Genomic DNA, 25479 nt, shown 5'->3' on the forward strand with positions numbered 1-25479 from the left:
TGTCAGCTGTAGGAGACAAAGATGCTGCAAAAAAATGATTCTGACTGGTTTGGAGAAATTAATGCAGAGGGTTGGTTGAGTCTTTGAACCACTGACGTTTTGCTGAGATCTTAAGCCATACTGAGTTTGTAAATATTACTGCTTCTTTTTGAAGCCTAATGTTTTCTCATTGTGCCCTTCTGAAAGAAATGTTTTCTCCATTAATAATAAACAACAATAAATCTAAACACATAGTAATAAATATAGAGGTTTTGGACTTTTCTTTGTTCCATCTTGTTTCCAGGTCTTCTGTAAGATTCTGTATTTTAGAAGCAGACGTCTGTTTCCTGCTAGCAGCTAGTTACGATTTTTTTCCCTTAAAAAGAAGCATCATGGACAGTGCTTGTTGATATATCTGTAAAGTGCCCTTTATAGAACTTATAGTTCTATACATTTTTAAAATATATTTTTTAATTGATTAAACCTGTTTGGCAAAGACACAGAAATGCTAGAGATACAAAGATAGAGGGGAGTAGGAGAAATGAGGACCAGTTTATGAATTGAATAAGTATTTCATTGAACTCACATAGATAAGTCAAGAGATTCTTTACACAAATCCATCTTCCACCAAATCATTTTTAGTTGAGATTTTTCTTTTGTCCCCTGCCAGTGCTTTACATCTGGCTTATGCAGAGGTCTTGAACATCTTAGAGCTACCATTATGCCATGATCCTTGTTCATTTATTCAGCACAATCCTGATTTCTGAAGCAAGATGCTAGATTTATGTATGAGATTAACAACTGTCTTGTTAAAAGGTCAACAAACTATTCTCTTTATCCCATCTAAGCACATTTTACAGCAGGTGACAAACTCCTATCCTACTCTTCTGTCCTTCTGAAACCACCAGTGAAAAAAAAAGACTGTTTAGCTCTTCCTCTGGTACATTTGTTACTGTCTTCTCCCTAGATATACTCACAAAGGTTTCTACTTCTGCCCTTTCCTCTCTATTCATTTCATAATTCCATCCATTTTGCATTAATTTGTCATTGGAAGTTGTTTTTCTAGCCCAATCGGTTCTTTTTTTCCTTTTACCTGAGTAGAAGGCAAATTTCAAAAGCCTTTTATTTAGCCTATTTATTCATATATGGCTAGACTTGGCAAACGGTTGAAATGCTCATGCATTTCAATTGACTTTTTTTGAGTATCATTCTAGGATTATTGAACACCTTTTAAAACACAGGATCTGTCTGTTCTGGAAGTTTAAAGGTATGAAGTCTTATATACATCCAGTGCCTAAAATAACATTAAAATCTCTGTGCAGGTTTGGTTTTAAATACAATGAAGTGCAGTTTCACCAGTCTTTTACAGGCAGCTCTAAGATGCTGTGTGACCTCTGAACCAACTACAAGCCATATTGTCAGGGTTAATGAGGCACTCAGCCCAAGCTAATCAGCTCAGCTGGAAAGTGTGAGACATTAACTGAGGTTCAGAGTCCAGCTACAAGCCTATTTCTTCTGGTGCACTGAAAGGAGGGGCAGGATGCGTCTACTTAGTCTACATAGAGAATATGTTCAAGGTTACATGAAAAGTTCATGTACTTTAATCTTTTGGGGAAAACCTGTAGACATGGCAGTAAAGACAAATTTTTTTGTGTTTTAAACTGTTTGAAATATGCAAAACACTGTCTACTGACATAGCAGTGAAGTCTGTAACACTTGTCACAGAAGGAAAACAATTTGTTATCTTAGTATAAGTATTATTTTGCAAAGGATTTTGGTTGCACACCAGTCCAAGACCATGAGTTGTAATTTTTAGATCTGAAAACTCCCCATCCATCATAGATGCTGACTGAGCAATGAACCATGTTCTGTTTAGTTTCTCCACCCTAAAGGCAAAGTAACGTCATCGGTGTTAGTGGAGTTACTTTTGATGCATATATGGGTGAACACAGGCAAAGCTAAAGATAATCAAGCTGTTCCATTTAAATGAAATCTCAGGTCACACCTCTACTTTCAACACTTGTTTCAGCTTCTTTGTATCCAAACACTTTAAAAAAAGACACAGAAAATACCCCAGTGGCACCAGAATTAAATCTGTAGACTTAACTGTTGTATTTCTTGCAATACTGTAAAGTTATAGCTATAATCTTTACGGTGACTGACAACTGCAATCAATATATCTGATCAGTAGATGCAAATGTTATATTATGTAAATTGCTATGAGAACAAAAAGGCAGGACAACACTATTGAAATGTGATTGAAAGGCATATGGACATACCAGATTAGAATCATAGAATCATTCAGGTTGGAAAAAAACCCTTAAGGTCATCAATCCAGCTGTAAACCTAGAACTGCCAAGTCCACTGCTCTGCCATGTCCTTAAGTGTAACATCTACACATCTTTTAAGTACCTCCAAGTATGATGACTCAACTACTTTCCTGGGTAGCCCATTCCAATGCTTATCACTCAGCCTTGCTGAGGCTTATACAATTGGTCTCAGTCCGTCTATCCAGCCTGTCCTGATCCCTTTGTAGAGCCTTCCTTCTTTTAAGCAGATCAAAGTCCTGTCCCACTTAGTGTTGTCTGCAAACATACCGAGGCTACACTTGATACTCTCATCACTGATAAGGATATTAAACAGAACTGGCCTCAATACTGAGCCCTTGTACTTGTACTTGTACTTGTGATTGACCATCAACTGGCTTTAACTCCATTCACCATAGTTCTTTGGGCCCAGCCATCCAGAAACAGAATAACTGTGCTGTCAAATATCAAATACTTATAAGAGCTCAGAGTGGCCTTTTTGCTGCTTCTCAAGAGGTCAGGCAATTATTATCACCTTTCATCACCTTGCTGGACTTGTAGCTGAACTGTATAAGACATGTTGATGCTAGGTGGTCAACACAAGACCCTCTGTCAGTCATGTCTCCTTAATAGTTTGCCTCTTTCTTCTTTACACGATACTCAGCACCCATGCTGTTTGGCATTTTGTCTCTCCCAAGGGTAATTCGTGGTGCTGACTGGTTTTCATCATCCAGTTTGTTTATGTCTACATTTGTCCACATAATTATGTTTGTCTGGTAGGGATTTTCTCCCCTTTTGGTTTTTCAGTTTGTTCCCGAGATGAATTTCATTTAAATTTTACATCTGTTTTTGTTTCTTGGTCTGTTGCAACATAAAGCTGTGGTTCTCCATTCTGTAAATTCTGTAGCAATAGCTCTGCTGAGTTCCATTTGATTAGAGAGATAAAATAATTTACACATCTGCATTTCTTAAAAATGCTTTGTGTCAGTTTCAAACCGGTACAGATTGGTACTTATTAGAGCTATGAGCCAAGAATCTGGCCAGTAAAGTCATAATCTGTTTTGCAAATCAGTAAATTCCTATTCCTTAGGATTTATTTTGGCTTGCAAATAATCCACCTACGTTTTATCACTTAATTATATCTGGACTAAGTAGCAATTTCCTCCTGCTACATGTCAAGGTGTATATATTCCAGGTCGTATTTAATAATGCAGCTTCTTAAGGTGACCTCTTTTCTGCATGAATGTTGGTTCTGACCTTCTTTTTGTTGAACTCAGTTCATTACATATTCTCTCTTGCTTGCTTCTACACTCTCTAGGGAATACTCTCATTTCAGCGCACAAGAGGTTTCACTGCTAATGAAAATCCCCAAGCATCACAATTAAAATTAACTCTGCTGTGCTCAGTCTACGACAAAGAACAATGTATATTGCAGTTAATAATCTAGATCTCATTAAAACCAACTTGAGTTATTTAATTCCATGTCAATTCAGTGTCATTTACATGCATATAATAAACTTACATCTAAAGGGTTAAACAAAATGAACCAGAGTCTTGCTTTAGTCTGTGTGGAACCATGGACATCTGTTCCCACATAATTTAGTAAAGATATTGCTCCAAAATAAGCAAATCCAGTGTTCCTTTCTCCAGATTATCAGAAAAAGCAAGTGCCACCATTACAGGAAAAGAATACTTACTCCGTTGTTGAGCCTCTCAATTTCCTTATGCTGTTTGACCACTTCCCATGCTAAGAATACTGTCTGACATGAACAGTCTAGAAAAGTTTTAGAGTAAAAGCCTTTCCTCAGAAAATCTGTTATGGTTATTTCTTGCATTGCTCTGGGTAGAATTGAATGAGTTTCTAAACCAAGTTTAATTAGAATGAGTAAATGAAAGTCCCACATATAATGGAGAGAAGTGGTACAGAGGGATTATCTGTGTCCATTTGGGTAACTGTGAGTAATCATTTCTGATTATGTTGTCTGTGATGTAAATACTTCTGTATTTCACATCCCTTTGCATATCTCTGTCTTTTTTTTCTTCCTCTCTGTTGAGAACAGTTCTATGAATCAAGGACAGTTTAGTAGAAGTAGAGGTCCAGCTCATCTCAATTCATATCTCATCAATCTGATATACAGTCCACAAAAGCTGTAGAGAAAGTAGCTGTGCCTACCTTCTCAGTCACTTATGTGGAGCATCTATACAAGACCCCTCTGACGCTGAAAGGGAAGCCAAAACGTGCCTTTTAAGCACCACTTCTTTCCTGTTTCACGAAAGAAGCCTCAGATTCTTCCCACTCACAGAATCTCAGGCAATGTTCTACTCCACTGACATTTCCCGAGGCAACGCACCAGGCACTGCTGCAGCAGTGATGACTGTGATGTTCCATTTAGTATTTATTCTTCCCTTACAAGTGTAGCCATGAGTCAAATCCCCACCTTTGCCAAATATTAATTCTCAGCGTTGGTGGTGATGCTTTGTTCATTTGGCTTCAAGCAGTATTTATCAGCTGTGTTTCAATGCCATCCATGTTATAACTACACTGTAATTTTTCAATTAATGGGAAGTTAACCAAATTCTGTGTATTTAAGGGGAATATCCTTACTTGATCACGATGCATGAGGTTATTTTTCAATTTTTTTTAACGTAAGTAAAATATAAAAATTTTAGCATTAGAATGGGAATTGAGTTAATCAAGTTGAGTCTTAAATAAAATTAGTAGTAGCCATAAACTATAATGAAAAAGAGATCTGTGTCTTGTGAGTCTTTATTCAGCACAGTATTAACTCTATTTAGTTTTTCATTATGACTGTAGGTCTTCATTATAACTTTAGTTCTTTATTATAACTTTATGTTTCAATTATATTTTCTCCTACAAACATCCAAAAGAAGTCACACTGTCTTTGTGAGATGTGTTCAAAAAGTGTGCTTAATTTCTTGGCATCTGATATCCCTTGACCTCATCAATAAATACCCTTCCCTTAGGAGGACTTTCAACAGTCTTCGAGTCAGACACTAAGCCAGGACTCTGAAACTCACAGAATATACAAAGTTAGTGAGGCTCGATGTTGGTAGAAATACCAGGGACAGAACAACACAGGACTTCCCACATTCCAGTGAGAGTTTTCCTTCAGAAACAATGAAAATGCTAGAAATTTTCAGATTAAATATATCCATTTAAGGCATTTCAATCTATGACTTTGACAAGAAAGCATTTTTTTTTTTTAATCTAAACAAAACATGAAATCTGAAAGTCAAATCCCTATTTTCTTAAATTCTTATGAGAATTATACTGGAGGTTGTCACTGGAATATTTCATATGAGGGCAATTTAATCGCTAATTTATTAATAGAGTTTGAAGTTTAAGAATCTTTTCATTTAAGATTAATCATCTTAACTCATTTTTTTGATCTGAGATCTTTTTCCTTCAATGCTAAAAATATATTAGGATGTAAATCACAATGTAAATTTTTAAAGCTACAGAAAGACTGGTGCTTGAATTTTTTAAGAGGCAGAGTTTATTACTTTTATTGAAGTAAGGAATTTTGTATTATTGTTGATGTTTTCCTATTTCTAAGTTCCAACTAGGAAAATTTGAAGCTGGTATAGTAGCAATGCGTTATCTCCAGCGGTTCTTTGCAGAAGACCCATTGCGTGAATAAAGGAAGACATTTTTGGCATATAATGCATATGTATGGATATATCTCACAAAGCAAAGTTCTGCTGTACAGGAACAAAAAATGAAATCTCCTTGGTGAAATAAATGGTGTGCTGTATCTCACTCATATATGGGGAAACCAGGCAAATAAATGGAGATTAACTAGAGCATTTTGCATGCATTTAGGAAGGAATAGTATTCTGCATGTACAAGCCAAAACGGGGAATTTGTTGGTTAAAAAATGTCCATAGGCTTGGGTGAGTGAATGCAACAGAATGCAGCATTCATATCTGAATGATTAACAAAAAGAATTCTCTGAAAGGTTTACTTTGGTTTTAGGCAGACATTTTTAGGCTGAGAATGTACATCTGCCTTTAAAAACTGACCAGAGTTTTATTGTCAAATGGTAAAGTGATGCCTCAAAGACATTAACAGCATGGCATGTTCCTAGTATATGTAGTAGCTTTGTCATGGAAAGCAGCAAACAATTCAGATTTAAATTAGAATGTAGGATGTTTATGGTAATTTTTCAGAAATAAGGGAGACAGGAATTTTCTACATTTACATGCAAAAGGCTGATCTTCTGGCATGAATTCCCAACTGCATCTCTTCTGGTCAGCTTTTCTCATTGTGCTCTCCAGTGAAAAGGATCCAAGCTGTGCTGAGTTTAAGCAGAATCTTTTATGTGTTCATTTGTGATTTATAATAAACTTAGGCCTCTGGGGAAGCGTCAGAGGAAAGGAAAAATCTGAAGAAAAATCTAAAAGCTTTAAAATTAATTTTAGTTTACAAATCTCTCTGTGAGGATAAGTGACTGAAACGACTATGGTGTTCAGTTACTAATTTCCTATTCCTGTGCAGTGTGAGATCTTCTAAATAAAATGCATTACATTAGTGAAAAACACAAATTCCTATTTCATTAAAAAACATTGCATCATAGAAGGCAGAAGAGAGCCTCCTGAAAGTGCTCTATAATGCACACGAAGCACTTTCACTTATTTAAATTCAATTTGAAGTTTAAGCATTGTAAATTCACCAAGCTATGTTGTTCTTATTGGCATAATTTATGAAGTAGAATCTCTGGAATTGCAGTTGTTTGGTAGGTTTCCATTTTTTCCCCTATTCTTACTGAAATAAGCATGTTCATCACCCACTATCTGAAGAAAAAAAAGAACTCTTCTTCTACAGCAGCTTACAAAGTGTATTTAACCCAGATTTCCTATGCATTAATACCTCTTAGTTACTCCAAACAATTTCTGTGTGTAAAAGTGTTCATACTTAAATTATCTCAGTTTTGAGTAATTGAATGCAATATCTTCTAATGTCAACAGAAGTGCAGTGCAATAAAATGTAAAAAGACGCTGTCACTAGCAGATTCAGTTAAATTTTTCATATCAATTTTTAACCCCAGAGACTGTGAACTGTGTCATACTACAGCCTCCAATTCCTATAAATTAGCGAGCATGATTCAGACCTAACAGGAACCTCATAGCCATCTGGCTGTAGCTTGGGATCTCTCTCCAGAGAGCAAATCAAGTGTCAGAGTGAATCTTCATGTTAGAATGAAGCAACTATAGCTTAACCACAGTGAAACTGCAAATAACTACATGACTTGAAACCCAGAACTGCACTCCCTATAACCACACTGACTTTGATGGGATCCATGGGCAGAGCTAAGCCTTTAAATACAGAGTGTGTAACCATCACCAACTGCATTTTTACAGAGTGTTATCTGAGTGCATTATGAAGGTGTGTGAAGTGGTAAGAGAACCATCACAGAACTGGAGTCACTGTGACAGTCTTAACATTTGCAATAACTTTTACTCACAGAAGTCTTTGGAATGACTGGAAGATCAGTGGCGAGTGGGAAGCAGGGTACCAGATATCGAACCTTTCTGGGCTGCAGAGATAACCAAATACCTTTGAGGACACAGGTCTACAAGATGCAGAGCTGGACAAGAGTGTAGTTAATAGAGCAGATTTTATTCTTTGTAACACGAAGATTATCATCTTAGAAGAGGATATTACAGACCTTGCTTGCTCTAGTATTCCCCAAATAGCCTGAGCTTCTATGGTAAAATTGCAGCTGTAAAGCAACGTAAGCTTAGATTTGTGCTTTACTCTTTCTATGAAAGCACAATACCTAACCACTAAGGCAACTGCCAGACTAGTATGAAACAGAAAACTATCACTGATGTATAACAGCAGAGAGCTGGTATACAAGACTTACATAATCTCCAGAATCCAGTTCTTAGTCTGAGAAATTATTAATAATAACAATACTTTTTAAAAAAAATGATAGAATCAACCTCTTTAAAGACAAGGTTGCCGAAACCTTTGGCAGCTGAACAGTAGAGTGGTTTCTAAGCCAGATAGGACAGTCGGAGCCTGGCAAAAGGATCTTTCCTTGCTGTATTGGTTTTGGAGTAGTCTACAGGCTGGAAGAGCCTTTTTGTATTACTTCTAGAAATGTTAGCAAAGTAATTAAGTGTGAGTGATTGTGTTTGCCTTGCCATTCTTCCCAGCTATAGTTCTTAAAAAGGACATCTCAGCTGTCTGCTCATTAACCATAGTGTGCATTCCTTCCCATTGTCATCTACAGCCCAGTTCTGCATTGCTATGCCAGTCAATGATGCTTCTTTTACTGGGACTCTCTAAGTGGGTTAAGGTAATTTCTGTGAAGAAAGAATGAAAGACTGAGCACGCAGGTTGCATGAGAGAGGTGAATACTTCTGTCATTTCTTCTAGACTTCAAAGTAAATTAAAATGCACTAACAGCTGGTGCACACCTGCTCTTGGATTCAAGTCCTACTTGCCTCTATCTTCAGCTCAGAAGACTTTCACTTTTCCAAATTTGTTAAGCATCTCTCTCTCTGCTTTTCACACACTTTGTTTCTTTTGTTTTGTGCCTGTAGTCCTAGAAAGTTAGTCCCAGGTTTTCCCCATGGATTTAGACCCAAGAGCAAAAAACCTACCTTAAGCAGCATGCTCACAGCTCGGCTTTGACTGCAATCATATTGCACAAAACCTTACTGTGATAAACTACTTAAAAATGCACGCTTTCATTTGCTGACTATACTGCAAGCAACAAGCTGGACATTTCTTTAGCTTGACCATCAGCAGTTATTCAGTCATTCCCAATTAATTTTAGCCTTGTAAGACCATTACTTTGAAATGACTGATAAGATGATTATTCTGTGACACATGGACTGTAAAAATGGTTCGTATATTATTTGTTATTTACAGTAAAATATAAATGAACAGAAAAGCAGAAGGCAGACGAAGGAAAACATACAGGTGTATATGATGAGATCAGAATAAAGTAACACTTTGCACAAGGTCTTCATTAAATTCCAAATGTGAACAAAACGAAAAATTACATGTTGACATTTAGTGCAACATCCAGAAAGAGTATGCCCCAAGCAACCAGTAATTATTACTAAAACACCCCTGTGAACAGGTTTTCTTTTCAGAACTATGAAATGAGACACACGGCTCAATAGACCCAAGGTACTGCTGTAGGCATATTTAACTTATTTTAAGGTCTTATGATGAGTAAATAAAATAATAAGGAATACTTACAACAAAGAGAAGTGAAGTACAAATTCTAAAAGTTATTTACTTGTTTGTTCAAACTGAGATTAATTCGTCTGTAGTCTGGCATATTCCATGATTGATTTTCAGATGTTAAGAGCTGTTGTCCTCCTTGAGCAGAGGCAAAGATCCACATTCTTCTTCTGAGGATTTTAAACTGCTAAAGCAGTTTAAATTATATCTGTCCAATAACATATGTAAATATATACTTAATATAGACTGAGTGAAATATTTACCCCTATCCTGAGATATTGTTTTGTGGTCTTTCTATTTTAATTTCAGGCATTAAGCTTATTCTTAATTAACTTAACTATTTAAACATAAGGCAGTGGGTTTAGCTATTATGTGTGAAGACAGTAAGATGGTGAAAAAAAAGCCCAGAATATGATAAATTAGGAGTATACCTCTGCCCTTCACATCAGATGGCAACTTCTCACTGATCTTTTTCTTAATTTTTCTCTGAGTTGCCTCCAGCTGCACAATTTGTTTCATGCTGTTTTGATTCCAAAGAACTACCATGAATAAGTCCCAGGCACCTGAGAATTCATGAGGTGTGTTTACAAAATGTCTTTTTTTATTTTTATGGAAAACCTCAACACTTATTGATGTTTGGGTCAGTTTTTCTAAAGTTTGTCAACTTTTCTGAATTAGACTTAGGAGTTTATTTTCTGTCTGCAAAACTAACAATAAAATATTATTAGTGAACATGTCAAGGAATTTTGAGGCTTTTTTAGAGCTATCTTTTCCCTGCATGTTCTATGACTAAGTTCAAAATCTCTGCATAAGTGTAAATTTAGTCAGCAGCAGTTAAGAATTAGTCAGTCTCTATGTCATTGCTTTCTCCCTCACTGGGAAGCCAACCTCTAAGGCTCTGAACATCTGCTGTCATGTAGCAGAATGGCAATGCTGGTGTCAGAGTGGAACACTGGTGCTGGAATTAGGGACAACTATATTCTCGTTTAGCATATGGCAACATGTGTTCTCATCAGTCATTTATCTGCTAATATGTGCCTGTATCTGAATCTTGATGAGAGAGAGAGAGTGATGAGTGAAAGCCTGCCCTTGGATACATACAGTTCTCTAGAATCATCACATACAAGGTTAAACAAAGATCAGTTGAAACGAGATGCTCCCAAAAGTCCACATTGCATATTTTTTACTAATTTCTACAAGTAATTGGAAATATTCTAGCATTTGTAACTGTCATTTTCTATAGACAGTTCCTACAGGTTCTGCCATCACAAAGGACATTTTCAACTTATTGGTAGTAATCAGGATTATGTCTGTAAAACATTAACTAGAAACTGTCTCCAATTGAATAAATTGTGTATTGGAAAAAAATCCACTAGATTTTATATTAATAGTGGAAATGGAATAGTGTTGTTTGTCAGGTAATGACTTAAATCTGTTTAGAAGCTGAGGAAAGGATTCACTTTACAGATAATTGTCCCACATTTATGAGAAATAAGATGATGGAAAAAATCAGAATATCATCTTCAAAGAGTTTGGCTGAGATTTTATAAATGAAAAATAAATATGAGATAGTCATAAAGTCAAAATGATTCACTACAACAACACCAAAGTCTCTTCACGCTTCTTTGTTTTTTTCTTTCAGGATTGAAGAACATGTACAGTTTTGTGTATGTCCAAAAACCTATGTTGTTGAAGTTGTTATATAAAGATTCACAACATTTTAATTCACTGCATCTCAGTGAAGCTCATGTTTGGGAACTCTGCTTGGTAGGCATTAAATTGCAAGAAATGTGGAACTGATCCAAACTTGAAAATACCTGTAAACTGTATTTGATTACAATGATTCTTTTTACAATCAGGATACAGGGTTGAGTAAATGTTGATAGAGCTAATGTAAGATCTACACAGCTGTGGCAGGATCTAGTCCTAAGAGAGGAACACAGCTCCTGTACAATGGATAGCAAGCTTTCAATCACAATTCATTATTTCTGGATTGGACGCTAAACTGTCTCCAAGTGTGGGTGTATGTTAAGTTCTATGGGGACTTTTAATCTCAGAAAAAGACATATTTGCACAGGTAATTTGGAAAATCCAGTTGAACTGTTGTGTGAAAGATAAGCCCAGTGGGAATGTAAATATATATATATATATATATATATATATATATAAAATCTTGTTGCAAGATTGTTTTTCGGCTACTGTTTGACTGAGGAATACATCAAGTTACCTACTTTCCTTTTGATCGTGGGCTCTATTTCCACGTTATATTTAAATCAATTACTACTTCTTTGTACATATCCCATAACAATGAAGTTTCCTACTCTTCTGGTGCTTAATGCTTAAATTAGTCTGCTCTGTTTAAATTACACTTTTGAATTTTGTAATTAGGAAATGAATTTACACTGAAAATGATAAAGTGAAATAACAAGGGTCTCTCAACTCCAGGAGATTCCTGAGACTATTTGGATATCTTCATGAGATATCAGTACTATTTTGTGGTAGAAAACTATTTTTATTTCCCTGAAACAAACATTTCATTAAGGATTATATTAAACAGTTATATTAAGGATGTTTTTTACATTTCTAATGGGAATTCTGATGTTTCCGAAGATTATTTCCCAAAGAGGGGTTATTGACCAAAATCCAACTAATCAGTATGAATAGACTTAGGGCAGCAAAGATCTGTACAAAAATGTTCACAGCAAGATGATACCTTAGGGAATGAAGTCCTCACGTATGTTTTCTTGGTTGCAGCTCTAGTTAAGAACCTCTTCTGGCTTCAGCATCTTTCCAGTGACTCCTCAGCAGTGCCAGTACAACACATGGGGCCTGGTGATGAATCATCAGGAAGCTGACCTGAGTCGGTAATGACCCACTATTTTGGTTTTAATTACCCTTGTCCCTCAAACTCCTTTATCTAAGATAAATGAGAGATGGAACGGAGGTAAGGATTGGTATTTAGTGATGTAGGGTGGAGGGAAGGGGAGCTGCATGTGTTGAAACAAAAGTCCTTAGTATAAATGACTATATATTTTTAAGCAAATCGGGCTTTCTTGTGTCAGTTCCACAAGACAAAGAGTGGCTGCAATTACTAGCTGGAGTAAACATGTTACAGGTAAAGGCGGCTGCTGGAGGCCAGAGTGCTTTTGTCTGATTTTTTGCAGCTGTGCTCTGTTGGCAAAGAGTAAGTTGAGCTGCATAGAGAGCAGATTGTAGAAGCTGTCTTTAACATAGGAGAGCATTTTAAGTTATCCAAGTCTTTCAGTGCTGCCAGAACAGGAAATCCTATCCCCACTTGTTCATTCCAGTCATACCTTCTCTTTACACAAGTGCCACCCATGCAGTAAGGCAAAAAAACCTAAACCCCAAACCCTTCCCCCAGAAAACCAACTAAGTCTGGGAACTGTTCTTTATTTATTTTGCCAAGTGAGCTGTATCTGAGATCAGTTCGCAGAGCAACCAGAAGAACGTTTCTTCTGGCTAAAGTAAAAGGATGGGTTTGTTGGTATATGGAGGGCTTTCAGCAGCTACATTGACTTACAACACCTTTCAGCACTCAAGGAACCATGATTGCAATTCTCAAGGAAAGATTGGCGACATGCTTTAAAACTAGGGGCCAAAGAGAGAAACGGCTACCTTAACCTTGATGTTGGTCTCACTATAGATTTTGTATTTGTAAATCAATACTACATAGCATAGTACATGCATTGCTAAGCCCACAAAGAAGATATAGGAGTGCATTCTCTCTGCAAAGCACTGAGCTTTGTGCAGCTTCCATTAACACTGAGTTAAAAATATAGCCCAAAGCATGAATCCAGGATAAATACAAGATGTGGAGAATAAAAGACATGCTTTAGTCTATCTTTTATCCAGACACCTGCAGTTTTGTGACTCTTACCTAGCTTATTTGTGTTTACCTGACTTTGTATCACACTCGACTGCTTTTCTTGCTTATCCATTGCTGCTGCCTCTGGGGCAGATTTTTCCTAGCTGTGTTGGGAAAGCACACAGTCTGTGCAACATCAGGATATGACTGCAGTTCCTGCACGTCCCTATGACTGTTCACTCCTTGAAATTAAGTATCCATTAAAGGAATGGGTATATACCATATGAGGTCACGTCTTCAATTCATATCCTTTTGTCAGGTGAAAGGAAGACATTGAAGACAAAATAGATTATCTATTTTCTTGATCCTCATATGTTTCACTTAGTCATCTGCCATTCAAGAATGGTAATTTGACGGGGCAACTAGTCAGTTCCAGTGGTACACTTCCAGCGGCTCTCACCTCATTATATTCCTGCATGGGGAAAACAGTCAAATTCTTTTTCTACCATTATTTATTTCAAAGAATAACATTCTTGCCTCGGCTGAGACTTTGTATGTCAAGTTTCAGTGCCATGTGAGTCTTTTATGCCTGAACTATAATCCAAGGCAGGGAAGGAAGGACTTTCATAAGAGAAATGCACAAACACCATGTTAATTGTATCAGCATGAACTGTGGCACTACAATACAGGTTGTTTTAATTTGACTAAAAATGAATAGATTGCTGTGAATCAATTGCAAACTAATAAGGGTGTTTTTGTAAAACCTACTGATAAGATGGAGTGGCATTGTTCTGAACTTTGCCTCCTGGGAATCACATTTCAAAAGAACTTTATGCTGGCTTTTATAAATATTTGATGAATGGTACTAATGGAAATATTAGAGTGTGGTGAGGCACTGGCACAGGCTGCCCAGAGAAGCTGTGGCTGCCCCATCCCTGGAGGTGTTCAAGGCCAGGTTGGATGGGGCCTTGGGCAGCCTGAGCCAGTGGGACATGTCCGGGCCCATCACATGGGGGTTGGAACTAGATGATTGTTAAGGTTCCTTCCAATCGAATCTATTCTAAGATTCTGTGGTTCTATGATATAGAAACACTCATCTTCCATTATTATTAAAAGAGAATTATGTTCCTAAATGCTTCAGTCTGAAAGAGATTGAACTCCTTCTGGGTAGAGTTGTGTGCTTTTAACTCCTATTGTCTGTACAGAAAGTTGAGGGTACTTAGCAGTTCACAGAATTTGGTCCACAAGCACAGAAAAAGATGCAAATAGATTGTAGAAGATGTCTAAGATAGACATCTAAGATAGGTGTCTAAGACAAGTTTTAAGCCATTTTTTCAAGTCAACTTTAAAATCAGCCCATCTCTCTGCATTGTCCTAAGCTGTAGCCTAAATAACTTTGTTTTGACTTGTGGAAAACAAGTTAACTATGAGCCAGCAACGTGGTCTTGTAACCAAGAAGGCCAATGGTATCCTGTGGTGCATTAAAAAGAGCACAGCTACCAGGTCAAGGGAGGTTCTCCTTCACTTCTGCTCTACCCTAGTGAGGTTTCATCTGGAGTACTGTGTTCAGTTCTGGGCTCCTCAGCTCAAGAAAGACAAGGAACTACTGGTAGAAGTCCAGCCGAGTGCCTCAAAGATGATGAGGGGATGGGAGCATCTCTCCTGTGAGGAAAGGCTGAGAGACCTGGGTTTGTTTAGCCTGGAGAAGACTGAGAGGGGATCCTGTCAATGCTTACAAATATCTAAAGGGCAGGTGTCAGGAGGATGGGGCCACAGTGGTGCCCACTGACAGGACAAGGGCGAAAGCACAGGAAGTTTCATCTCAATATGAGGAAAAACTTCCTTACTGTGAGGGTAGCAGAACACTGGAATAGGCTGCCTTGGGAAGTTGTGGAATCTCATTCAAAACCTGCTTGGATATGTTCCTGTGCCACCTGTTCTAGGTGAACCTGCTTTAGCAGGGGAGGGTGGACTAGGGGATTTCCAGAAGTCCCTATCGACTCCCACCATTCTTTGATTCTGTGAAATGCCTGATTATTTACATGCCTAAAATTAGGAGGGAATAAGAATCACAGTACATCTTAGTGAAAATACTTTTACTCAGATTATTTGGAATCTGAGCCAAAAACTGATTCACGATTTCTGTGGTAAAAGACTACATGCTGAAGGATAAGTAACCCTAACCAAACCTTTGCTGGGTGTTAATTTTTCTCCCAGAAATCATCTATGAACTCTATAAACTGAAACCTTCTCAGAAGAAATGTAAAATATTTTTATATCTCTTTAAAAAAAAAAGAAAAGTAGACCAAATCAGAGAAAGTACCTCCTCAGTTTCTGAGTCTTCTGTTATTCCACAGTCTTTTTTTAAATGCTTTTACTGCTTGTTAAGTGTTTAAAGTTTCTGTGTCATGACTAGAAACACCAAGTCAGTTTTCCTAGTACTTTCACAGACTTGTAGTTGTTTTGATAGCTTTTCTATATTCCTGAGTGTATTGATCCTAAAAGTTTGGTAAATGGCTGTTAGACTAAGCATTCTTGCCAAAACAACAGTATTTGTCATTTGCTATTTTGAAAGAAAAAAAAAGTAAACCAAATTGATATGTATAAAAGCACCAGGAATATCCACAGTCTGAATTAATAATGATGACAGCATTAGAAAGAATGACTTTTGTTTGAAGCTTTCAATCAGTCTGTATCTGGTAGAGTTCAGGCAAAGAACTACATGAATTATATGATTTTTCCCCCTCTGTTTTTACATATTTTTCCTTTCTTTTGAAGGATCCAGTACTGACAATGGTCAGATGTAAAGTATTGGAATATATGCAAGATAGTTTATTCCAAGATGGCAGATTCAGTAATCCTAGAGGCTTTTCCTGATTTGTAATTCTCATATATTTCTTTTATCTTCCCCCAGAACCCCTAAGCCTCAGTCACACTGAGTCAAACTGTCAAGGAGAAAAAATAATTCTCTGTGGTTTAGGTGACCAAATATGTCAGAAATCATGAGAAATGACTAGTCCTGTCATAAATGGTCAAAGAAAAGGAAAGAGTAAAAAGAAAATTATATACCTAGACTCAATGGCAAACTCTTAATGGTAGTAAATGCATTTGTGGAACTTAAAAAATGGCTTATGAATGATTCATAAACACAATGGTGATAGATTTTGCAGCAGATAGAATCAGCAGCAAATAATTTGAAAACCTTGAAAGCACAATGTATGATATTCTCAGATTAATCACTTGACTGAGGCTCTATGGTTTAAATTAGTAATCACAAAATTCAGACAATCATATTCATCTGAATTGCCTTGACCTAATTGTAGATTTATTATCCGCACAGCAAGCAGGATGCTAAGGAACAGGAGTTCTCTTCCCTTTGGCTTTAGAAATACGCAGTTGTTTTGCTCAGCTATCTTGTCATTTCAGAAGAATAAAAGGTGTATGAAAATGCAGTCAAATTTAAATTCCATTATGATTTAGCTCAGTGAAGATGGGATTATGTTTCATTTTAAATTAACATGTTTTTTTGCAGCCTATTTGTAACATCCTTCAATGACATATGAAAAGACTGAGAGTCTATGACACCATTATCTTAAAATTTTATACACAATGACTAAAACACACATAGTGGTTTTAGCTTTCTTAAGGAAGAATATACATTCATAGTAACACAAGTTCCTTCACACATCGAAGTATGCCAAAAATGTATTCCTCTTATATTTCCTTATTAGCAATCATTGAGGCAGAGGGACACTAAGTTAGATTGACAACACTGGTTGTCTTTGGTATATGTACCAGGAGAGACTTATCCTGTCTTTCCTTTTAAAGCAAAATTTTATGGTCAACTTAAAGCACATTGAGAAGGTTGGCAAATGTGATTGTCTGCTCATCTGGGGAAGGCACAACAAAGCTGTTTTCATAGAGGATCCTTCGAGGCTGTGCAGACTCTGAAAATGCTACACCAACATTGAGTGAAGTAACTCTCTTGCTCTGTTTTCCATTAATTCTCCAGTCATGTTGAGAAGAAAAAAAAAATACATTTGGAGCTGATTTTCCATTTAAGTTGGTGTGATTTTCTGTAAGGAGCAGAGGTGGGTCTTTAACAAGGACTCACATAGGGGTTAAAAACGATAAGAAGATCTTGTAAAGAAATGGAAAAGACTTGTTTTCTGCATGGTTAGGGCTGTCTAGAAGAAATTAAGGAGGTGAGGTTAGGAGATATGGAAAAATGAGCAGATGTGGCTGGAAATAACAGAAGAGTGAAAAGATGATAGGAAAGTAATGAGATGCTTAACTAAAAAGGATGAAGATAAGGTGATTAATGATCAGTCTGCTTTCAGACCACACATGGTTCCAAAACTGTATTAAATCTTTTTAAGTGGCATTCAAGGGTTGACATTGTGTACCATCGTTAAGGAATTTTTTGGTCACCCAATTCTAGCAAGTGCATGAGGCTCTTGTTTGTTCTACAAGCCAGAAAACACTTTGACCTTTGTGTTTCTGTTTGTGCTCCTTGACTTTGGTTCAAGCCCTAAGTCAGTAAGGCATTCGATCACGTGCTTATTTCTGATCTAAGTCGTGCCTTCCTTTTTATCAACAACCCAATAATTGCCCTTTTCATAATGTCCATTAAAAAAAAAAAAAAAGAAAAAAAAGCAAATGAAAGAAATGCATTAAAGTCTGTAGCTCCTGTGTAGTGTTAAAAGAAAACAAAACAAAATAAAACGACTACTGGGATTTGATATAATTTGCTACAAGTGTTCTTCCTGTTTTATCTTTGAAACTTTCAGCTAAGCATATGTATTAGTGGGCATGGAGCTGCAGTCAGTGACATTCCTCCCAGCAATTCTGGAGTTAGTTCACATATTTTCTAGCTACCCTGGAAGTACTGCATACAATGCTCCCAGCCTCCCTTCCTCTGGGAACATGCTTGTCATTTCAGATCTTTGATGACTATTGCAGAGCACTGAGTTGTTTAAGAAGATAGTCATGAAGTGTTAGCTCTTTCTTCATAATTAACTTATTTATTCTTTATCCATAATAGCAGCTCTTTTCAAACACTTCCCATTCATTAAGAAAGCTAAATCACTCATGGATGCTGTATAGATTTTTAATTTTCTCCTGTAAATGTATGATGCTTGTCAACATCTGCAGTGGACTAAGACTTTGAGAATTAGATCAGCCACATTAAAGTAGGACAAAGTAATTTCAAAGTAAACTGTGAATGTCGTGTGCAGAGCAACTAAAAAAAAACTATGATAATCTAAAATTGCTGTTTTCATAGTGATAGAATCATCCAGGCTTTCTTTCCTTGAAAAGCTGCATAATGCATTTCCATTCAAATTTGGCACGGACATAACCACTGTGCTTGAGAGTAAAAAGCAGTATTTTGTAACTGTTAATGTGTAACAGAGAGTTTCATATCAGAGCCTGAACCTTAAGATCTGCATCTATTTTTACACTCCAGCTCTCAATTAATACTGTTTTTGAGGGTATGTTCTTGTTGGTCTCTTTTAGGGGTCTCCTTCTTACTCATGGTAAGTATTTAAACAAATTCATTACTGAGAATATGTGAAAGCCCATAAGAGCAAGAAGATTTTTGTTTTAAATGTGAATACTATTAAAGTTAACCACTTATTAATGTTTTGCTGAATAAAGATAGATTTAACTGTTGCTTAAATATTTCCCTGAGTCACTGATTTGCTTTGGTCCATTGCAGATAAGGCCATCTGTGAGTTTTAGATGTAAATCTGAAGTCTGAGAATCTTTGAAACAGAAGAGATATGTGTTGTGGTTTCTAAGATTCAATGAGAAAACTTTGGAATAATGTTAACGTTGTTTACAAAATAACTGCAGCAGCTATATATTCTATCTAGTCCAGATGGATAAAATCTCTAAGGGACATTTGTTTTTATGGCCTCTAGCTTATTATTTTAATGCCTAACTTTTATGAGGCAAATTCATTGTTTTTAGCAGTCTTTTACTGTCTCTTAAATGCAGTTAAAGGCAAAAGAGAACCACAAATCTGTTATATTTAAAGCTACTGAACTACATTTCAACAATCACCATAGACTTTGTATATTTCTTAACTAAAAATTAGGGCAACTGTCTCTCGACCAAAGCTTTTTCTCTCTGAATAAAACTTAGACATTATATTCAAGGATTTGTCCCTCTTATTGACTCAGTGATGTTTGGTGATAACAGTCTATTAGACTGTGTTAAATTTAATGTAATTTGGTTGAGTGTTTAGCTCAATACATGCAATGTAGAGTAAGTAGTACGTATTTTAGAGTTGTTAAAAACATGTGAAGAAGGACACAGAACTGCAAGAATAGGAATAATGTGACCTCAGTTTACTGATCTCCTTTACTAGTCCAAGACAGATTCAGCTTTATCTAAACAGTGTTTGACAGCCATTTGTATAACCTGTTTTTAAAATAGCCTGGTAATGCAGAATACTCAGCTTCTCTCGACAGCTGTGTTTTAGCATTTAAGTCTCTTGCCATTCAGCATGTTCATAATGTGTAGGTTAGATCTTGTGGCAATTTAAATCCATTAGTTATTGTCCTGGAGAATACATTAGTGCTTTCCTCTCTTTGCTAACCTTTTGATGGCATCAGCTGTCATCTGAAGTCTGTACGCTTTTCTCCTCTTGGTCTTCTCTCAGCTAAATAAAGCCAGTACTTTCTACCTTTCTTCACAGTTTTTATTGGAAAAGTTAGTGTTTCTTGCTCTTTTCTGGACTTTCTTCAGTTGGTCTGGACATAATGTTGTGTCCAAATTAGATGTAGTACTCCAGCTAAGCCACACCAATGTTAGAGAGATTTCAGGTATCTTATGTACATCATGCCTACACATACCTCCCAGTACATTATGGCCCTGTGGACTTGTGTTCCATTTTTGGTCCATTAATTTTCAGAACATCTTTTGTACAGCAATTTCTATTATTCTGTCTTTCTCTGTCTTGTAGCTTTGTGTCACTTCGTATTTAATGCCACTGAATTACTTATTATTTTTCTGATTTCATCACATCACTTCAATTTTCATTCCAGCCCTCTAAAGTGCTTCCCATCTTTCCCAGCTTATCATCATCTTCAAATTAAAATCACTTTCTATTCCATCATCTAAGTCATCAATAATTAATCTAACAGCCAGAACACAGCATGGGTTTAGGATGGCAGAGTTCTGCTAATGGCAAACTTGAACACATTGTTCATGGGATCCAGTTTGCTTCTAAAGTGATTCATCCATTCTACTTTTAACTTTATTATTTATTTGTGGGGCAGCAATGTTCAGTGTTCTGAGATGTGGCATGTCCTGAGATGTCCCGTGTCACACCAGACAAGAAGAAGGAAACATTTCCATCTGACTAGAGCCTAGAGATTGCTATCCCTAATAAATGTGGAATGGACCTTGTTGGTTTGGCAGTGTCAGTACTGAGTGAGGGAACAGGTGGTACTGAACGATCGACTGGCTTCCATAGATCTGTTAGTATGAGAAAGATATGAATCATTTGTGAACCAATTTGGTTGTAATTTAAACAATCCACCGTTCCACTGCCTACTTATACCTGCTACTCAAACATTTTATCTCTTCTCTTAGGTAACCTTTTTATTGTTTGTTTGGTAAATAATGTACATATTTACACTAAAATCTGGTTCCAAATAAATACACAGCACTTTCAGTTGAATAATATAAAGGGAGTGGGGGTGTTTATATGTGTGCAAGGAATTTTAAACAGTTCTTTTCATGTTGACCAAAACTTTGACGCAAAATAATTTCATTTTCAGTTTGCCAAAAATTTAAAAACATACATTTTTGGAGATTTGAATCTTTCTGACCAAATCAAATTTCTCATGCTTACATCCTATAAAAATGTTCCTGTAAGCATATAATGAAAGTGAAACCCAACAAAGTTTAATTGGATTTTATTCACTATAGGGAAAGATAATTTTTTTTTTACTATTATATTACTCTTTATATCAAAATATTGAGAGACTGCAAGTATTTTAGATTTGTATGAAAATTATGCATTCCAGGACATTTACGTCCTTCTAAATAATCTAGACCATCATAATATCAATGAATAACACTGAAAATACTTGTAAATATATGTTTCTAGAGTTGTACAAGAATATTTCAGATACAGTTTTATTCAAGCTGAAAAAAAATGCATTTAATAATTTTCTCACAAATGTTCAGAATACCACTGAAGCTGTTTCAGCAATTTGTTGTGAAACAGCATTAAATGTGAAAGCAAACCAATCTGACCCTAAGAAATCCTCTTAGGGAAATTTCTGTTTGGGTGGCAAAAAAGTTTTTGATAAATTTACTTTATCATTCAAAAAAAATGCTAGTTTTGCATCATTTGTAGTCCAATATAAATAGAACTTGAGTAATGTGAAAGCAATTCTATTTGAAGAGCAAACAAAACGCAAATGTGACTGTAAATCAGAATATTGATAAATTCATGTTGAAAAATAGATTAGAGACACAGATGGCTTAAGGGTCCATGCTGACATTACACCTTTCTGAAGCTCTACTGCATGCAGGAGTAAAACCCTGTGCTTTTGTAACCACTGAGAGGTGGCCAATATGTGACATTTGCTTTCTGTTAATTATGGGAAAGTACAACGACATCCATAAACCAGGCAGCATGTAGCTTATGTAGTTATCAGAAAAAGTCAGAGCAAAAGGGTCAGCTTTTCATTTCTTGTCGTCAGCACAGTGATCCCTCTTTGCTGAGGACAGCACTGTGCAAAATGCTACTATTTATTCCATAGCAGCTCTGAGCCATCTAATCCTTAATCTCTGTGTTGATGATTTTTGTCATAAACTCTCAAACTCCAGAAAAAATGTCAGAATATTTTTATATTTGTGTTCTTGTGAAAATGTTTTCTCTGCATACCCATCTTAGATTTTGACATTAAATGTGCCTTGAGCATTTAGAGACACATCCAGACTGAATTTACTTGACAGCTGGATCACAAATGAAAGAGAATCTTGATCTTATGCTACGTAAACATGCTGATGGACTTTTGTTGATCACTATCAGCTTAATTCAGTATTCCAAGCCACGTTTATGTACTGTATTGTATAAGTCCTTTATAAAAAATGTAACAATGAAAAGGAAGTATTCTTTTAGACCGTGTTTATAGGTTCATGGTCAAATATTAAGAATTAAGTGCAACCAATAAATAATATGAATATATTAAAGAATATCTGTGATCATGTTTGCTTAAGTACTTACCACTCACCGGTATGATGCATTGTGAATTTGCAAGGCTGTTAAGGAAGAGGTAAGAGATATGATAGATTTTTATTTCAGGAAGAGATAACAAAAAAAAAAATACAGTGGAAATTTAATTATGTGAACAGGATGATGCATTTTAAAAATTATTTTGGCAAAGTTCAGAGAAATGGGAAATGAACTGACCTATGTAAGCACAAAATTGATGGACCTACTGTAAGATTATATTAAGAAAGGGTTCTTTGGGGGCATGTTTAGTTCTTTAGGGAATGAAAAAGACAATTAGAAAATATTTGAAGATATATAGCTAAGTAGCCTTGGTGATCATTTGGACTCATTGAGATATCCCAAGAATGACCCAAGAATGATCTTAATGTAAAGTATAAAAATTAGTTATCATCAATAGTAATTTAACCTTAAGATTGGAAGGCTTTTGAAGAGATGAAATGCTTCAAAGAACTTAGTAAAATGTGAATTGGTTTGATATAGGCAACTTTTTAGTAAATATTTAATGAATCCATCATCTTAAATGATTAATATTTTCACAAACAGACAATGTTTTTTTTAAATCTGTTTGATGAAAGCATAGAGGAAACTAATGCATGGGACTTGAGGCTAGTAAAATTGAAATAAAGAATTTCAAATAAAGAGAATATATGTAAAAGAATATAATTAATTATTGGAATTAATTACATTTGCATTATTAGCTAACTTTATCATGTACTGCATTAAATTATCTCTACCTGACATTCTGGAGGAAGGCTACCACTAATAAACTAGTCTGAGGTTCCAAAGCTGCTTCTTACAGCAGTAAAAAATGAAATTGTCCTGGTGTTTATTCTTGATCCTCCTGTCTTAGAAAGCTCAACCCACACCACGTATTCCGAAAGATCACTTGTGCTTGCACAATAAACCTGACATAAAAAAACATCTCAAATTGCACATATTTCTCCTGGCTGTTTGAATTATCTGGTGTCGAATGTTCAGAGCTGCCAGATTCTGGAAATTCTAAACACAAACAAAAAAAAATCTTCCCAGGAAAAATGACTCTCTTTAGGTTGAAAGTAAGCTTCTATAAAGCAATCTCTAGAAAGAACAGGTTTTAATGTCATTATTTTTTATGTAAAGCAGACTCATTGATCTAATGACTAATGGAGTTGAAAGGATGTTACTGGCATGGTACCAAAGCCAAGTTCACTCAACTGATGTTTGCTGTTTCATACGTTGAGCTGAGCAAGAGCTTACTAAGTGAAGCGTTGTTTTGTTGCGTTCATCTGATTTTGTTGTTCAGACTTCAACTTGTTCTGATAACTCTATGGAAATGTTTCAAATTCTAGTAATGTGAAATCCAGTCATCCCAGTGTTATGTTTCAGCAGAGGCCCCTTCCAGCTTCTGTAATAACGGACACGGCTCAAAGAGGTCAATTCAAACAGAGCCAAATCAATTTTATTATGCTGCTTAACTCATCCTTTACGGTCCAGACCAAGTCTTTAATTTCTTGTAATTTTCTGTCAGCCCGATGCTATGTGCCCTTTAGGTTAGAACTGCAGGAAATCAATGTTTTCAGGTCAGTTTAAAGTCACTTGTCCTGCTGCAGCATCACAAGAGGACTGAGGATCTTTCACAATAATATTGTAGCGCCATTGGTCTTCTATTAGAGCAGTCTATTGAAAAGAACTTATAGATTGCTTGGTTTATTCACTGTTCTTTTCCTTTTCCTCTTCCTGACAGATTACTTGCCCTAGCACTTAAAATAATATTCAGTGTTTCTTAATGCTGCCCAGCTGAAACGTTCAGAACTCCAAGACTTCAGACTTAGGTATTTTCTACAATTTTGCTAAGTGAACAAACTGCAAACAGCCTCTTATAAAGAGGCTTCTTCCAACAAGACATTCCCAAGGTATGGCACTAGACTGTAGTTTTATTTTTAAGTGAAGGATTTTATTGAAAGTATTTAAGTAACCGCTACAAGCCTTCTATGAATCACTATGAATTTTTAATTTTTTTTTTAATTCAAGCTTTATACATATGTACTGGTTTTGGCTGGCACAATGTTGATTTTCTTCATAGTAAATGGTATGGTTCTGTGTTTCAGAGTTGTAGGTAAAACAGCCTTGATAACACACTCATATTTTAGCTGTTGCTGTGGAGTGCTTACCCAGCATCAAGGACTTTATTCTCACATCACCCTGCCATTGAGTAGGCTCGGAGTTCACAAAGGGTAGGGAGCAGCCACAACTGGCACAGCTGACTAGAGCAATATCCCAGTCCATATGACATTTCAGCAGTAAAAACTTGGGGAAGAAGGAGAAAAAGGTCATATTTGGAGTTACAGTGTTTGTCTTCCCAAGTGACCGTTACATAAGAAGAAGCTCTGCTTTTCTAGACATGGCTAAACATCTGCCTGCTGATGGGAAGTAGTGAATTAATTCCTAATTTTGCCTTGCTTGCACATGCAGTTTTGCTTTACCTATTAAACTGTTCTCACTGCATGATTTTTCTCACTTTTGCACTTCCGATTTGCTTTCCCGTCCCACTGCGAGGGGGTGAGTGAGCGGCTGTGTGGGGCTTAGCTGCCTAGCAGGGTTAGCCCACAATAACATGTCCTTAGGGACTCGCTAAAAAACAGTTATTTTCTTTATCTGCTTGTGACTAAAGAGACACAGTAATGTAACCATTTATCTTTCTGTTGCCTGTAGAGTTAAAATTCTATAGATGGCATAATTCAGTGTCAAAAAAATCTATAAGCATTTGACCTTACATTATACCGTATTAAAAAAATATACGAAACATACTTAATTGAATAGTATTTCATTCTCTTGCCTTTCGAACCAATATTCATTAAAAAGCTGGCTCATGCATACAGATTCTTAAAAGCGCATTTCTAGATTT

At 36.2% G+C, this 25479-nt stretch overlaps 1 long non-coding RNA gene across 7 annotated transcripts in view; it reads left to right on the top strand.

The window, feature by feature from the left end:
* Positions 1–25479, top strand: part of LOC128853218 (uncharacterized) — a 143074-nt gene that overhangs the window by 102882 nt on the left and 14713 nt on the right. For 5 of the 7 annotated variants that reach the window (XR_008451551.1, XR_008451552.1, XR_008451550.1 and 2 more), the window contains 3 exons: positions 11153–11277; positions 12265–12374; positions 24319–24487. This is a non-coding gene — a long non-coding RNA (uncharacterized LOC128853218). The remainder of the gene's footprint in view (positions 1–11152; positions 11278–12264; positions 12375–24318; positions 24488–25479) is intronic. The other 2 variants (XR_008451554.1, XR_008451553.1) reach the window with 1 other exon arrangement.

Source organism: Cuculus canorus, chromosome 10 (assembly GCF_017976375.1).
Source record: "Cuculus canorus isolate bCucCan1 chromosome 10, bCucCan1.pri, whole genome shotgun sequence".
In the NCBI taxonomy this organism is placed as follows: domain Eukaryota; kingdom Metazoa; phylum Chordata; class Aves; order Cuculiformes; family Cuculidae; genus Cuculus; species Cuculus canorus.